Source organism: Nyctibius grandis, chromosome 6 (assembly GCF_013368605.1).
Source record: "Nyctibius grandis isolate bNycGra1 chromosome 6, bNycGra1.pri, whole genome shotgun sequence".
Classification (NCBI taxonomy): Eukaryota; Metazoa; Chordata; class Aves; order Nyctibiiformes; family Nyctibiidae; genus Nyctibius; species Nyctibius grandis.
In genome coordinates this window covers 54,789,785-54,807,996 of record NC_090663.1, presented here as the reverse complement: position 1 = coordinate 54,807,996, position 18,212 = coordinate 54,789,785, and the positions used below count along the sequence as shown (strand labels likewise).

The 18,212-nt window shown below is 37.8% G+C and overlaps 1 protein-coding gene across 2 annotated transcripts in view; it reads right to left on the bottom strand.

Moving 5' to 3' along the window:
* The window catches only part of CCSER1 (coiled-coil serine rich protein 1), a 680,898-nt gene that overhangs the window by 374,059 nt on the left and 288,627 nt on the right, over nt 1-18,212 (bottom strand). The gene's annotated exons all lie outside the window — the stretch shown is intronic.

The following is an 18,212-nucleotide window of genomic DNA, read 5'->3' as shown; positions in this document are numbered from 1 at the left end:
CAAAAAATAAGGAGCTTACATCAGTGAGCACTTTTGAGAACTTTTGCTAAAACCATATTCAATTTAAAGCTGAGTGATCACAAGGGTCGCTCTTTCCTCTTCGAAGGCCAGCATCCGAAAAGGACTCTCTCCGTTTCTCCTGTCTTTGATCCTAATCTGTGCATTCCTGAATCCAGTTCCTGTCTGCCACCAAGTCCGGGCCAGGACTTCCTGGTGCTTACGCTGCAGTGTCAGTGATGACATGATCACCATTGGGTGAGCTTGATCTTGGGTTTGTATGTATTTGTATATATTTAATTATTTACATTATTATTATTCTCTTTTTCCTGGTTATTGTTTAGTGAAACTGTTTTAACTTTCCAACCCATAAGTCTCTCCCTTTTCTCTTTTCCTTCCCCCTTCTGCAAGGGAAGGAAAGGGTTAATAGAGAGCACCTGACATCCATTTAATAGCCAGCCCAGCTTTAAACCTTGACCAATGACCAGAGTAAAACCACCTCCACATTACCATTGTGAGGGATGCTGCCCTCCCACCCATCCAGCAGTCTCTTACTAGCCCCCTTCTCCAAATCTAGTCCTTGCTGCCTGAAGGGGTCCCCTAGCCCAGCCCAACTCAGCCTCTTCCAGTCACTACACAATAGAGCCTGGAGAGAGGGGAAATTTGGCAGTAGAAAGCCAGCTACTTTCCAATAGAGACTACCTTTTGCATCAGAAAACTAACCTTGCTCCTGTGAGTCCATCACACATAAGTCAGTCAAACTAGCATTATTGAACTGCTAAGCCATGCCATTTCCACACAGATTGGCCAACTAGCAAGAGAAGCACCAATCCCTTGGACTTCTCCTCTCCATGTTCAGACTCTCTTGCAGGTGGAATATGGCTCATTAGCCATTTGGTAACTATCGCTAATTTAGGTATCTTCTACTACTCTTTGCCATGTGGCTTTCCCGCCACTTTTTATCTTTCTGCTATTCTCAAAAAGATGTTCTTGCCTGATGAGGTGTATCACAGAATCACAGAATGTTAGGGATTGGAAGGGACCTCGAAAGATCATCTAGTCCAATCCCCCTGCCGCAGCAGGATTACCTAGACCATATCACACAGGAACACGTCCAGGCGGGTTTTGAATGTCTCCAGAGAAGGAGACTCCACAACCTCTCTGGGCAGCCTGTTCCAGTGTTCGGTCACCCTCACCGTAAAGAAGTTTTTCCTCATATTTATGTGGAACCTCCTGTGTTCCAGCTTGCACCCATTGCCCCTTGTCCTGTCAAGGGATGTCACTGAGAAGAGCCTGGCTCCATCCTCATGACACTTGCCCTTTACATATTTAGAAACATTAATGAGGTCACCCCTCAGTTATCATCATATCATACCTGTAATCTTTCTATTATGACATATTTAAAGTTTTCTTTTTCCCTTTGTGTTAATTGCTTTACTAAAATTTAATTTTGACTGATTAACTGAAATATTGTTATTGTGCTCCAATAGCTACAGAAATCTGATGAATATATTTAGGAGCAAGAAATTAGTGTTGCTGTAACAGAATTTGAACATGGATCTAGCTGTCTTCACAGGCAGTTTCATCTGTCTAGTGATGTTGAACTCTTGCTTTCCATGCAGAAATTATATCTTCCTTTCACTTCTGAGTGAAGCATCAGCTCTAAGCTCATTTTCTACTGGAAACAAATACCACCAAGTCTTATGGGTTTGAGTTGGGATTCTTTTTTGTTGTTTTTAAATGAAGTTGTTGGAAAGATGAAACCATATGTCATCCTTACCATTACATGACATCTTTACCCCTCTGCCTGTTCCTAGGCTCTCATCCACCTGGGTGACAGGAAAATGGGGGGATGAAAACAGTAATTTGCTTAATGGAATTTTCATTATTATTTTAATTTCAATTTCATTATCTGTTAAAGAGGAAAGAATTAAGTGCTTGTTTCCTCTTGTGATAGGAGGGGAGGAGGAAGAGACCTGAAGAGGGAAAAACTGGTAATGAACTGTTGCTTAGAATTCAATGTATTAAATGATAAAGACTCTTATCCTAAACTTTCAGACTTTACGTACATAACATACGAGATGACTACTAAGAATTTAATAAACAAAATTTTAAGTTTAGCAATCTTTTTAAAAATTTATTCATCTTGTGTTATTTACAGCAGCTGCCTTGATCCAAACGTATACATTAGGGGACAAAGCTACTCAGAGGGGAACACAATTTTCATTGAAACTGTCAAATAAGCAGGGTTTTTTTTAATCTCATCATATGTATGAGATTAAAAAGAACTAGAGCAAGGTAATTCCAACATGTTTCATGCAATGTAAGGTGTCAATCCTTCTGAAGCTCTGTTATGTTCATGATAGGGATAAACTAATTAAGACATAGCTGTATTAGGCAAGACATTGCCCACCCCTTTCATGCACACCAGATCTAATCTTACCAATTTGATGGAATAACCTCAGACCTGCCAAAAAGTAGTAATTAAATCATAACAATCAAACAGTCAGATGCCAGTGTGGACTATTTGATGTAAATTAATATTCTTATTACCAATTAGCACTCCTGTGGCTTTCAGCATGCAGCCTGCAGTATCATGTTCACTTCCCTATTCTTACGTATTTTGGCATCTAGGACATTTGCAAGTACTAATATTTTGCACTTCTACCACGGCAGCCTTCTGAACACTTCAAAGGATTAATAAAATTAGTCTCACTATGCCACTAAAAAGAATAAATGTACTCTGGCAGTTCTGCAGATAGAATTTAAATCACCTACATTATCTCCCCTAGGAAGATATGCAGCTTATGGGACAGAAATTCCATACCCTTCAATTTTCACTTTTGTACCTTAGACCCAAAGCCATCTTTCTCTATAAATAAACTACTAAAATAGCACAAGGCTTGCACTGTTTGCAATTTAAACACATTTTTGTAAACCACAAATGGAAATTCCCACCATGCAATCTTCTTCCTTTTGTCCACCCAGAGAAAGAAAAATCCAGCACTGCTTTTGAAAAAAATCACACACATAAAAACAGTCCTTTCTTCTTCTGAGGGACTTGATAAGAACCTTTGATTGACATTTGATTTACTTTTTCACCCTTTTCCTTTATTGCCCCTTTCATGAAACAAAGGAGAAAGAGAGGATGAGTAGGCTTTGAACAAGAGCAGGTATAATTTAAAAAAAAAAAAAAAGCCTAGGAATTGACAGCATGTTTACAGTAAGTATTCTGTAAGAAATATATACCTTTATCTGTGGGTGGGTATATATCAGAGCAAAATCAGTTCCCAAGTGAGCCTGCTAGTAAACTTTATAGTAAAATAAACTTCATATTAAACTCTAAAAACTCCATAAAGAAGTCTGAAGGGCCTTTAACTCACACAACCCAAAAGTCTCTGCTAGGATTAAAACACGAACACATGACTTTTCAAGTAGAGAAAACTTTTGAGTTTTCTAGGGAGAACTGAACAAAACCACAGTCAATTCTCAGCTGCCCCCTGTGCCATGGGAGATACTTTCACTGCTTTGCTGCCCTGGCTTGAGCAGCCCCACTCACTGTCCACAGTGAGCTTTGCCCTGGGGCCAGGGGCCCAAGACCACCTGTTGGGGCCAGCTGGCCACTCTCACCATAGAAGCCCCAGCTCCCTGTGCAGCCCCCAGATCCCCCTCTGCCTCCCTCATCTGCCCCTGGAGGGAGGAGTCGACAGCTCCTTGCCCTGGTGCAGGCTGGCTAGCTCTCCCAAAGGTACGAGTGACCTCACCCTGCCTTCAGGACAGGCCTTTCTCAAAAGCAGAACAATGTTGGTTTGTTTATATGGACTTTATAAGGACTTGGGTAAAAATTGGTCAGTTTTCTTTTCAAAACACTACACTACCAAAATCCCATTGCCTGAGAAACTACATCCTCATTCCTGGCTTCTTCGCTCTCCATTGGTTATTCTTCCAGTGGGAGCATATTCTAGCCAAAACTGAATGCTTAGGTGTTCTTGACCACACCAGATCATTGTCACGTACAAAGTTACTGAAAGTTGTTTCATACAGATAGTTTTGCTCCAGCTTGTCACACAAGGGAAAAGAAAGTTTTGTTTGACTAATAATATAAAATATGGCCACACTTACTGTAAGTCACTTGTTTTAGGCTTACAGTTCAATTAATAGCATACGGGAATGAGCAGGTCCTGTGCCAAGAGACAAGGTCCTGCCCTTTCCTCAACCCCAGCTCTATGCAAGCTATGCAGCTCTCCCACCTGTATGCAAGCAGAGTGAAATTACAATGGGGATTTTGCGTACAAATAGGTGTGATGGCAGACGAGAAGCAAGACTGGAAATGTGACTGCTGCTTCCGGCAGTTTGAGATTATACCAAATTTGAAAAGAGATTAAGCCAGAGAAGCACCAAGTAGCAAAGTGGAAGATCATAAGATCTGGATTTTCTATCACTGAGAAGCTGTTTAAGTCACTTCTTCACAGCTCCATGGTGTAGTTTTCTGGTTTGTTACTTTAAATTAGAAAATTTTCAAACTCACCTCCCTCCGCTCCCTTAAATTGAAGAATAATAACCTACTTCTTGTTAAAGAAAAGAACTAGGGAAGTTCACACCTCCAGGGTGGTTTATGAACTTGAGAAAGCCACCCAACAACTCCATGCCTACGCAACAGAGTGTGGCAGACCTGTCAATCTGTACTATATATACATTGTTGCAGTGACTTTTTTTTAATACTTTTAGGAATTTCACACATCAAATAAAGATTGACAAGCATACAATTCATTCTGTAGGTCATCTGCTACACAGATGTATTTTACATTCCTTGTTTTAACAACTTTTTTTGGTTAAAACAAGGTCATTTTGGATTATCAAATTCTATTCCACATTATCAAGCCTTCTCAGTTCAAATTATAATGGATGGTATCGATCCCTGATCTTCACATTTATTTACGCTTTCACAATGTTTTTCACACAACTCTAAAATACAATGAAGAACGCAGCCTTATTCCACCTCTGCGAGAAAACAGCATAGGTCTTTCACAAAATTGTGGATCCTTGCTCACATACCAAGCATTCACTGTTGCTTAGAGCTCAGCAGAGAATCACACAGCTCAGAACATCACAAAACTGCGTAAATCTGTCACGTACATGAAGTTTAAAATGTAAAAAGTGACTTCAAGTCTAATCATTGTAGCCTAATAATTATTTAAGTAAACTCTAGCCTAATAATATATATTGATTTGGTTCACAAATGCAAGAGATCTGTTTCCCTAAAGTTATATATTTTCACTTTTCCTGGATAATTCTTGTTCGTCTACAATTCATTGAATACAGACTTCTTCCAGTCCCTTGACAAGAAAAGTAAAGTAGCAAGTTAAGCCAAATGGGACTACAGGGCACACAAAAGACAAATCAGAAATGAACTTTTTTCTAACACCTGCCGAGTATCACATTGGCTAACATGACTTGACAATATGTCCTTTCTCCTAGTGACCATATATAGTGCCCATCTGAATATGTGTATTAGCTTTTCTTGGCTTATAGACTTGTTCTTATAGTGCACTCCCATCTGGCATATAAATAACAGTTGATGCTCCTAAAACAATGTGTAGGAAGTTATGCAGATACATTAATGCTTGCTGTATCCTTCTTCACATGACGAATGAAAACAGTTAACAATGGACTGTTAAATTGAATTTTAAAATATTAGTGGGCATCCTCAGTTGATTCTTCATAGTGAGATGATAGCTGTCATACAAACAATATTATCCCTAAAAGTATATAATTTTGCTAAGGCTGTAATGCCATTGTATTCCTAGTTAACTGACTAGGGGTTTGTGTCTTTTTAAAGCTCTTTTGTAGTCATTTTATCTATCACACTTTTATTCAGTGCTTTTAAATAATTTCACAGCTAGAGTTACAGCTTAAATAAATGTCAGTAATTTCTGTAAGGCGTTTCTTTGAAGCATGTTGGATTACTGCTGTTTTGTTTATACCACGATACCTGTAAATACTAATTTTCATGCCAAATGGTTTTAGTATCAGAAATGGCTATTACAATTTGTCAAGAGCACTGAGCATGTTCCTCTTTGCTGAACAATAGCGTAACAAGTGGAGTTCAACCTTCTCTGCAGAGACTCCTAATAACACAACCAGGGACAAGAATACACTGCGTACAAAATACAGTCAGTTCTCCATAAAAATCCCAGCATGCCCCCAAATCCTTACTTTTAAAAGTCTACCTGCCCAAAAGACTGGAAAGGAGTAAGAGCTGCTCTACAAGAAGCTGGTATGACACAGTAAAATCTCGCAAGATGCTCACATTTTTCACAACATCTTTTTTTCCAATGGCACAAAAGGTATCCTCTATGCATACTAGCAGCGTATCTCTCTCATCATATAGTTCATGAACATTTTTATTTAAAAAACAGGCTTAACATCAGCTGTCACATCACAGACTGTATTTGAACCCTTTTTTAGGTAAGATATTTATAGAGAAGAGATTTTCTGGTGTTAGCCATGTGGTATTTTGTGCAATAATTCTATTCTGTTACAGTTGATATCACAGAGCGAAAACTGAGTCAAGAGGGTGAAATGATGAATATGCTGTTATTTAAGACAGGACAGGAAAAAAATAACAGATGGAAAGAGCCACCTGATAAACTGAATTCATGCAGGGTAAAGAAAGATGGCTTTTGTTGATTTAACCCAACAACTGGTGAATTCCACTAAATGTCTTTGTTATGCTGCCAAATGCTTGGTTTTGCTCAACAGCCCAATGCTTTATTAGCCACAGCGTGACAGTCAGTTGTTTTTGTGTTTTGTTTTTTTTTTTCTACCCCCATAACACTCACATACCAAGGAATGAAGATGTTACTTGATTCATTTAAAGAAAATGTACTTCCTTAACCCAAAGGACTCACAGGTAACTTCCTTTAATCATTCTTAAGCCTAAGTTCATCTTATAATAACTACGTCTCAACCGCAAAAAAAAAAAAAATTGCTGATAACAGGCCAGTATGGCTGAAAAGTAGTGTAGCACAGCTTATGTATAGTGTATATCTGCAGGGGTATCTTTCCATCTGAACCCTTTGATGAATTTCCCTGGCAGCACTCTAAGTGCTGTAATGTAAAAAAGTCAGGTTAAAAGTATCTCTTCTACATTGATCTGCCTTCAGACTAATTTAATGCGGGTACAAAGTACATTGGTCACAATTATTACGATGGCAATTTTAATTACTACTTCAGTCACTGGTCCAATCTATAGGTCAGTGGTGTCCAATAGTGCACATATTATGCTTTGGAAGGGACCTGGGGAGCCGTTATTCCTTCATTACACAGGAAAGAAGTGGCATGGTCCATCTGACATTATCTGACATCCATCCATCTGTCCATCCATTCACCCATCCTGAATTGGACATCTTTGGCACAATCGGCTGCCCAGAAACACTGCAACTGCAGGGCCTGGACTCCCTTTGGCTCGTGCTGTGTGAAATAACAAGCCTCCAGCCTCTGGCCTGCAAGAGCCTACAGAATCACAGAATGGTTAGGGTTGGAAGGGACCTCTGGAGATCATCCAGTCCATCCCCCTGCCAAAGCAGGTTCACCTAGAGCAGGTTGCACAGGGTCACATTCAGGTGGGTTTTGACTATCTCCAGAGAAAGACTCCACAGATTCCCTGGGCAGCCTGTTCCAGTGCTCTGTCACCTTCAAAGTAAAGAAGTTTTTCCTCATATTGAGATGGAACTTCCCATGTTTCAGTTTGTGCCCATTGCCCCTTGTCCTGTCACTGGGTACCACCGAGAAGAGTAATCACTGTACCAAGCTCTTCAAACACATAGAGCAGGCACTTCATTTGAAGTAAGACACAGGCTGGTGAGGGATAACTAACAGCTGGAAATTGAAACCAGGAAAAGCAGAATCAGCTTCTCAGTCCGAGACCAGGACAGTGTGCAGTATCACCAGTACAGTGGAAATACCTCAAGACTCTTTCTGTGAAAGGAAAGGAACACCTCTTCAACCTATGAGTGTTATGAGGATCAGTGTTTGCAAGGGCCTCGGCACCTCAGAATTAATTAATATTTATGATGATCAGTCGCCTCAAATTTGTATGCTGAAGCTATCCAGATGATATGTGATAGCATTTTTATGACTGCAGTACTGATATATATATATATATATAAAAAAAATGACAGCTTCATAACATTTGTGGGTTTTTTCCCCAATTAATTTCATTTACGCTAAGGACCTCTTTCTGTCTAGAGGTGCATACTGCTTCATAAAATAGATTAAACCCAATAATAATGTTGTTTTAATTTCTGGACAGATAATTCTGCGTATTTTTTTTCTTGTCATAAGGAATTATCATTTTGCTAACAAATTTGCATTCATCCTCATGCATCACTGAGAATAATTATGGAAATCAGATGAAGACTACTGGAATCTACCATTCTGTGGTTGTACAGGGAGAGAGGATAAAGATATTCAAAAGAGGAGACTGAACCAAAGGGTTAAAGGATTAATAACTTAAAGGACTGTATGCATTATTCATTCAAAATGTTTACAAGCTTGGTAATAATAACCAAATATACAAACTTGTAATTGAAGGAGCATCCTCAAGAATATAGCAGAGCACAAAGCAAAATAATGAAGATACCAAGAAGCCACAAGTACCATTCTGGTCATTTCTAATTATGACAAATACCTTACAGCTAAAGGCTTTGCTGCTTATAACCAGGGGCTGGCGAATGAGATGGCTCATGATCTGCTTGTTTCATCCCTGTACAAAGCAGGAGAAGGTCTGAAATGTTTGACATTTCCATAGGACAAGAAAATAGTTTCTCATCCAAATTTAATTCTGTATTGATACAACAACTAGAATTCAAGTGGTCAGGTTCAACAAACTCCTTTCCTTTCCACAAAATCCCTCCTCTTAGTGCTGCTCAGTGAGCAGAGCACACTATGCACAGAGCAGCGAATGCACGTCCACAACTGCTTGCAGAAAGACACTGGCCTGTTGAGCTTGTAAATACAGGAACATTTATTTTATGTCCAAAGAGACTGAAAATTTAATCAAAGAAAACTGACCTATAGCAATCTAATCACGCAGAAACAATAACAAGTCAACGTTATATTCCTAGTTCACCTCTCAAACAGTATCGTAACTTCATCCTGCTTCATGGTTGCAATACCAGCTTGAAAACACTATTTAATATCTTTAAAATTTTTCTCTCGTAGTACAAAAAACTTAGTAACTTTTATGTCTCTGTGTGTGTAAAATTCCTAAATTCTTTAACACTGGCATGCCAAATTAACTGCTTTATTTTAAACATTCACTGTCACCAGTTTTCTTCTTATTTATCATTTTCATGTATTTATTGCATCTATTTTTATAAGATACACAATTATACCCTGCAGATTTTCAGTCAGTGTGTGTTTCCTAGGCATTTTAAATTTGATGCAGACATAGCAGCCTGTGAAAGAGGTGAGGTTCCAGCCATTTTAGTGAAAAGTAAACAAAAAACCTCAGCAATTTGTTTGACGTTGCCTGTAAAAACATATTTAATTGGTCTTGAAAACAACTCTCTGTTCCTCAGACCCAATCTTCCCTTTGTTCAGTTTTAGATACACTGATTTTTCTCCTGAACCTTACTTCTGTTTACTGATTTATTCAAATAAACTGGCTATTTACACATCTTGTTAGAATCACCAGAAACAAAGATTTGCTCTTACAGTCACGTGGAGCATTGTGTGCTTCTCCCTTCCACATAAATATGAAATTTCACAAAAAATCAATCATGCCTGTTCATTCCTTTTTTGGTTACTTTTTGGTTACTGACGACATCCAGAAATGTAACGATTACAGCAAATGGTAATGTTGATTTCAAGTGAGAGAGATATATACCAGAGAAACAGAATCACTAGGGGATGAAAAGCCTGTTCCAAGGTGACTTTAATCAAATTATGGTTGGGACTAAACAATACTGCTGAAAGTAAACACTACTGAGTAAAGAACTGATTAGGAGGTCGCTGTTATTCCCAATTCCTAACAAAGAGCAACTGTGCTGCTGACAGTTATGAACTTCATTCTGCTGTCTAGGAACTGAACTGAACTACTCATCAATAGAAAAGGATTTCTCCTATCCCTTTTCACATCCCCAGTTCTGTACTTAAGGATATCTACACATTCATTGTTCATATATCCTGATCCGCAATGCCCTTACTAATCTTAATCCCATCAAAACATACAATTATTTGGACATAAATGTTATGGCACAACTTGAGGCTGTTTCCTCTTGTCCTATCATTTGTTACTTGGGAGAAGAGAGTGATACCCACCTCGCTACAACCTCCTTTCAGATAGTTGTAGAGAGCGATAAGGTTTCTCCCGAGTCTCCTTTTTTTTCCAGATCATTTAAGAACCCTTCAACAAACAAAGACAGATGTTCTTTTACTTGTCCCCTTTTTTAAAAATTTGTGTAAAAAAGGCAAAAGACAACTTGATGATTCTTGAACAAATGATGAGGCATAAAAAGGTCACCTTAAACGCACAAATAATATTTCATTACTAATCATCAATGTACTGAACTGTACTGGAAGCAATGAAGAGGGAAGAGAGTAAATGGAATGCACACCCTATGGCTTAAAATCAGAGTACATCACACCTTTCAGAAACAAGAAACTTACCCAATAATACTATAACCATGTCAAACTTCCAATATTTAAATACAAGGAAAATTATTGTTTTCATACAGAACTAGCTTCAACTTTATGCAACCATGCAAAGGTTGGTGGGAAGATGAACAGCATTTGTAAAGACCCGAACAAACATTGTAAGTCACCTAGTTCAGTTGTATCACACAATCAAAGCCTCCCACACAAGCCAGTTTCCTCAGCAAAATTAAACAGCCCAGCATAAGCATGTGGTTTGCAAGTGAGATTATAACTTACCAATAAATACATCATGGCCAAGCGAGAAACTCAAACGAGAAAAAAAAAAACAAAAACAAAAAACCCCCCAAAAAAACACCACCAACAACAAAAAAACAACGAAACCAGGAACACAACAAAAATCAAACTACAGCAAAGCAACACTCATCACATCTCAGTACTTCGTCTGCTCTACTATAGAGGGAGGGAAAGGAAAGGCAGGATATAGATGGGTTTCTTAAGTGGCACAAGGTGTCTGTTTCAGCAATTAAGTCTTGCTTTTAATTCCAGGTGATTAAAATTAACAGAATATATCCCACCCTCCTTAATGGCTGTCTAAATTGCTCACCAAAATATCTGTCTCTTTAAACTCTAGGAGAGCATTATCAAAATCAGTCAGTTATTTTTAGTGTCGTATTTTTGAGACATCCAACTTGATAAGAATTTCAAAACACCAACCCTGTATTTCCTACAGTAAAGGATTATGTTTGAAAACATGTGGCTGGGTTATTAACATTACTTATTTAGACACTGGGAAAGTTGCTCATACATGTTTTAATGGAAGAGTCAAGGAACTTTTTAACAGATGTTTTCCATTTGAAAACTTTTATTTGATGAAGCTGAAACTTTTTTTCAAAACCATGTTAGATTTCCATGTTTTCTGGGTGGAAAATGCAATCGCCCGCCAGAAAGCGAGACCGTTTACTACTGTGAGAATACTTCTCTGAGATGTAGGGAACCCATTTTCAAATCCCCAGTTTGTTTCATTTATTGTAGGAAGAAAACATCTGTTGTTCTAACATATACTGGAAACTGAATCATTATTATTAAATAAATTCTTGCATTGCAAACAATCCTAGATTTTAATTACACTGAATGAAATTTATGAAAACACTACAATTTTATCTCATTTACAACAATACAACAACAAAAAATATTCTTGGGTTGGAATGGTCAAGATGAATTTACATTTTCACTTCTAAAATAATTGATGGGGTTAAAACAGTCAGTACAGATTCACATTTTCACTTCTAAAGTAATCGGTGCCTCTGACATAATTCATGCCATCCATGGCCTGAAGGCACATGCCACTGTAGTCAATGGGCACTGTATCATTGATTTACAGAACCCCTTGGAATTCTGCTCACTAAAAGAACGTTCACCATATTTTCCAAATTCCAGTGTCCTCCCTGAGATTTACTTATGCTATCAGTCCCTAGCCGAGGGAAATTATGAGGATTTACTATCTGTATTGAGATGATTAGGACGAAGAACTTTAAGCGGTCTGACTGGGGATATCGGGATCCTCCCATGGAACTTCAAGGAAATCTTTTTTCATAGTCTTAGTGATAACATGTTTTCAGCAACCTGCAATGCTACAAGGTTTATGACTTTTTAATCTTAGAGTACTTAGCAGGAAAAACTTACCCTGTAGGTATGTATCAGAATACATTGTGTGATCGTGTGTCTGCCTGAGGGAAGAAACCTGAATGAACCTAATATTTACCCTTGCAGTACTGATTATATTAATTTTTAAGTTATGCTGGAAACCCTGTTAACTGTAAAAAAGTAATGATGAACCTTCTGCATGACTATGGTTGAAGCAACATGTGTGTTTCTGGTTGCTTTTGGAGATTTTAGTAAGATAGACATTAATCCTTTTTTCACTATGTGGCTTGCTCAGAAAACAACTGAATTCATAGCATTAAAATTTTGCCTAATTTTGCCTAATTTTGCCTAAGCCAATGGCTTGCAATTTTGAAATATTGAATGAACCCTCACTCTATGAAGAAAGTTTCAATGAATTAAGGAAAATATACTAAAAGAAAAGAGAATGCATGTTCCCAAAAATGGGGAAAGAAAGGCAGCTATGATCAAGGCATAGAGGAAGACAGAAATCAGGCAATACAGGCGTAGTTCCCAGTCTCATTCCTCATTCTTTCAGTAATAATGGGAAATAACATGTGTTATACCTATGCTCCCTGCAATAAATATTAAAATTAAAAAAAGAAAGAGGAAAAAAAAAGAGAAAAAAAAAAGCTACATCTTGTAAAATGTCCTTGTACCAGGACAACTGTACTTCTGAGCTCACAAAAGTTTTCTTGAACAATCCTGCATTTCAGGTGTTAAGGCCTTCAGCTATTACCTTTCCTGAAGTATTTTGTACTCAGACCAAACTTTGAGCTGCAAGCCCTGAAGGAAATGGTAATCTCAGGAAATACCATCTTGCGTTCAGAATGTGTAAATATTTGTCTGTCTTCTCCATACATGAAGCCTGGCAGGTATACATTACCCACAGGCACTCGAGACCGCTTTTGTATGGGTGATAAATTCTTCCTTAACTATAAATCAGTCATTCAGAAAAGAAGATCTATTGAGGGGTTCTTGATGTTCACTCTTTTCTGCAGTCTGGTTTTTAACACTTCATTACACTTAGATTGGTTAATTAGTGCCACTAACCAAACAAGGATGAAGCCCCAGCCCAGGAGGCAATCTTTTGTCCTGGTCTTTACTCTGCCTTGGGACATAGCTTATTAGTCTATTTGTTTCTTCTTGCTGACCCAATTTCCCCTAAGAGAGCTAAATTAAGTACTTTCACGTAGGGAAGTCTAATAACCTGAAGTAGCTAAGCAGTAACGTTACCTGAATGATTAATTCGCATACAGTATTCCTAAAATAGTATAGCAGTATTTTCAGATTATACAGTGCTCCATCGCCTTCTATATCTCCTCCTTTCAAAATCTGCAGGAAGAGGTAGATATTTCTGGTTCCCTTGTGTACAGGACAGCTTGTTCAATGGACACATACAAGGTACACACAGATGTGTTCAAACTTGGCCATAAAGGTAGTGTATTTTCAACATAAGCAAGAAGTCAGAATCAGTGGCAGACACAGAGCATGTTGGGAGAGAGACAACTTATTTCCCAGACTCAGTTTACAGTCCAGGATAAACTAAGACCTGAAATAAATTACTAGGTCAAGGGAAAATTGGGTAAGTATATATACATATTCATTTTTTTTCTTCCATTAAGCTTTATTTTGATGATGTTATTCTTTGTCACTCCATTTCATATCAGCTAAAGCTTAGGAGGAGAATTTCACAGCCACATCCACACCCTGCTGGATGAGCTGATGAAATCGTATCCATTTCATCATATTACTGATGAAACAGGTGATGTGGTTCTCCTAAGATAGACCTGCTGGCAGAGCCCTGTTCCCTAGGAAAAGTGCACACAGCTACTGAGAACAAGGAAAAGAGAGTGAATAGATGCATAAATGCTTCCTGCAACAGGACCCATAAGACCTACCTCTCACTCCTACCTTCAGACTAAATTCAGTGGTTTTGCAAATCTCATATATTACGATGATAAAGACTGTGAAACAAACCAGATGTATAAGTCTTTCCTCAGAAATTACAAATTGAAGGCTTTCATTAAAGGTAGAAGGCTGCTGTGATTTGAAAGCCTTTGCTACACCAGTAAGACGTAAGGAGTCACAGAGAAGGCAAATACTGATACAGGAAATTAAAGAGTGGGAGGAATCGATTAAACCATGGAAGAATGATGAGAGACTGGTTTAAAATAAGCTGGAGATCAGAGAGGTAGAATAGGAGAGGTGGGGTTGAGTGAGTCACACTTCTATAACTCTATTCACTTTAGTAGAAATACAAAAAATATTTCTGTAACAAAAAAAAAAAACACCAAGGTTTCAGAGCTTAAGTGCTACCCAGTGGAGGCAGAAATTCATGTGGAGAGTGGAATGGGAGGGACAAGAGCTAATGAGGCCTCCAGCCCATGAAAGAGGACCACTGAACTCCGACCTGTATCTGCCCATGGGTCATAATGTCTATGTGATTATTTCAGAGTCCATTTTGAAAACAAAAAGAAACAATACATTAATACACTCAAAGAGTGCCAGCAAATACTTAAAATATTGAAAATAGTGCATTTAAGGAAGAGAGGGTAAATAGGCTGGCTGTGTATCAACTAGCATAAGAAGCTTTTTGAAGTATAGGCCCTATTTGTTGTCATTGTTGCTGACCAGGTTAGAACAAGACCTCATTCTTCCACTAGATAAGTAAAGTCACACTCTCAAAGATAAGTTGCCTTGGCCAACCGGCGATCATTACTGTGACTGTCATATTGATTATTCCAAACATCTGCACTAAAAATATTAATCTGATTACAGACCAGATGGAAAATTTATCTCTTGTTAAAGTTATATGCACAAATGTCATGAGCTGCCACAGAGTCATGCACATTACTGACTGCAAAGATCTGCGTTTACAGAGCCTGTAGAGCTGCAGGATGAATGGCAAAACTATTAGTATAGACCTATACCTTATTAGACCTATAGAGTGCTAACACTTCTAAGGACTGTTAGCTTTTGCTACTTGTGCTGGCACTTCCATTTCTTACTCAGGGAATTAGCATCAAGAGTATTAATTACAGAAGTCAGAACACAGTAAGATAATAAATGCTGAAGGAAACTCTCAGCTCTCTCAAAGCAGAAAGGAAAGAATGTAAGGCTTTTTTTCTTATGTTTAACGCCAATTAGTAAAGCATGGTTGAGATTAATCATGGAATTCAAATGCAATTAAACATTGCTATAATAAATTACTATTATTGTTACTATTTACAATTTGGTTGTGGCTAATAACCAGTGAGACTAGTGCTCATTATAACAGATAATGTATAATTAGGTAATATTAGATATCTCATGTACTAAATGGCTGTCACAAATCCCTTCTTAAAACTGCCTGTCACTATATTTTAGAATAATATAAAAAATAATAAAATACTATTATAATAAAGCACTGTATAATGAATAGGAGAAAGGAAGAGGTTCTAAAAAATTGATGAGACATTGCTTGGTAAGTTGACCTGCCAGAAATATTCCCTCCTTCACTGATCTTCTAAATGAAAGGCAAGATTATTTTTAATTACAGCTTGTGAGCACAGATATAAGTAGTCATAATTAAAAATCACTCACATTTGATCCAGCTACAGTTTTGCTATTATAATGTAGAATAACACTTGTGTTAAGGTTGCATGACAAATACCATTCTCCTCTGTTGTATTTCAAATTCTTAATTCTGAAATTTTCCAGCTGTGACATAACTTTTTTGCCCGAGATAAGGCTCGAATTCTTCAAGAAATATTATATAGGGACAGAAGGATAAACTTCTGTTCAAAGGAAGATTCTTCCCTACAGAAAAGTTTAAGTGCAAAACCACCAAGAAAGAAGATGTTCTTTTGTGAGAGAAGAAATAAACTTCTCCTATAACACGGAAAAAGATTTTGCTTTTTTAAATAGCTTTAACCACGGAAAACAGCAGGGGATTGAAAGCTGAAATTTGACATAAAAATAACCCTCACTAAAAAGAAATGCCTATGAGCGTTTTATCAAAAATTGGCTTAGAAAAGCTTTTCAAAAGTGCACTGTCTGCATACATGTCTGAACGGGATGTTTTTCTAAGCTTTTAAAGAGCACAGCTAGGGAAGACTGCTCCGAATGCACGCGTGTCACTAACTCCACAGGGAGAAGGAAACCCGAAGCCACACGAAAAATTGCTTGTACTGGTACTGCGCAAAGCTTTTCTTTCCTCAAGGAAAATCAACTTCCATTGCTATGTCACTATTTATAAGAGTTATGGAGCAAAAGCTGCTGAATGGCATTAATGATACTTTTATGTTTTCATTTTCTCAGGGTTGCTTTTAGGATTAAATAGCATTGGAGTTGGCGACCCTTATTTCTTACTTAAAAGTTTCTATTCCTTTTGCTGGGTATCACTAACACTCCTTTAAAGGTACTGACTTAACAAAAAGAACCCTATAAATATTCCATTAAAATAATAGTATACAATGGACTAAGGTGGAGTATCTCTTGCTGTACTGGAAAAGACTTTCCTCCAAATACTCCTGAGTACAGTCTCACATTTTTTGGCTCTTTCTGGCAGTGCTGCATGTCACAGCATGCGCAATATACTGTGAAAATGGTAGCTGAGTTCAGTGTTACCAGAGCTGAGATGCAACATGCAAGCACTCCCACGGGAATCTTGCTTCTGACTTTCTTTAGATTAAATTCAAAATCTTAAAATGTTTTTGAACAAGCTTAGGTTCTCCTTCATATTTATAGAGCTAATATCCTGTGGATTAAAAATCACAAGCATCTGCTTTGGTGAAGTTGGATGTAATAAGATTATGATGACAGGATTTGCATTCTTTCTTTATGCAGAAATGCAGACTTTGCTTTGAAGATGAATTGATAAATCCAAGTAAGGAGAGTTCTCTTTCTTGGTATAAAACCAGGTACAATTGAGAATAGGGGCTTGGTTTCATTTCACAGTCTAATATAAAAGCTCATTAGCTCAAAGATATTCAACTATCCCAAAGAGACGCAGCGTTTATACTGTCCTGCTTCGTTACGTATGTGTTTTCAGAACCACTGAATGGAATTTCTTTTTCAATCTTCATTTCTACTGCAAGGAGGTGGGAAAGGTTATTATCATGTTGCTAAGGGAAATGCATCATCCCGTCATCAAAAGCCAATATTATAGACTGACAGTATTTGGAGAGGGTTATGGCTTGTAAAACCAGTCATTCACATTACTACTGGAACAATATTGCTCTCTCTTGGAGTGAGTCAGGGAGAAATAACAGAAACCGTTACATTTTCTATTGCTTTTATTTCTACTTAAGGGCATTGGCTGTGAGATGTATTTGACTTTTTCCTGGTCTGGCCTCCATTTTACTTGAATTCCAATGGAAAATGTTTCCTGTTTTGAAAACTGACTGAAAATGAAAGATTAAATAATGCTTCCTGCCCTTTTTTTTCAGTTTCTTGTACCATTTTCTTCTATAAAATATAAAGGAAGGAGACTTTTAATATGAAGAAATACCTTCATTTTTTTTATTACAGCAACTATTCCACTTCAAAGAAGCCATATATAACCCATTTTGAGCTACAGAAGCACCATTTCCTTTAAAAATACATAAAGGCTCTACGGTGTATTTGTCAGAGTGCTCCTGATGCAAATAGAGCAGTTTGCTTACTTCAGCTGAGAAATTAGGCATGAGAGTTTATTCTAACTATTTCAAGCTAGATTTTCTTGCCTCTTACACCTTTACCTGAGCTGAACAGCCCATTTCTTTGTATGTGACCTATCTTCACAGTGGTTTCCCAGGCACAGGGATAAACAATAACCACTGAATCTGCCTTATAATGTTGAGCAGACTTCAATGTGCATTTAATGTGGTTTCCCAAGGCAAAAAGATGTGTGTGCTCTAGCATCTTGG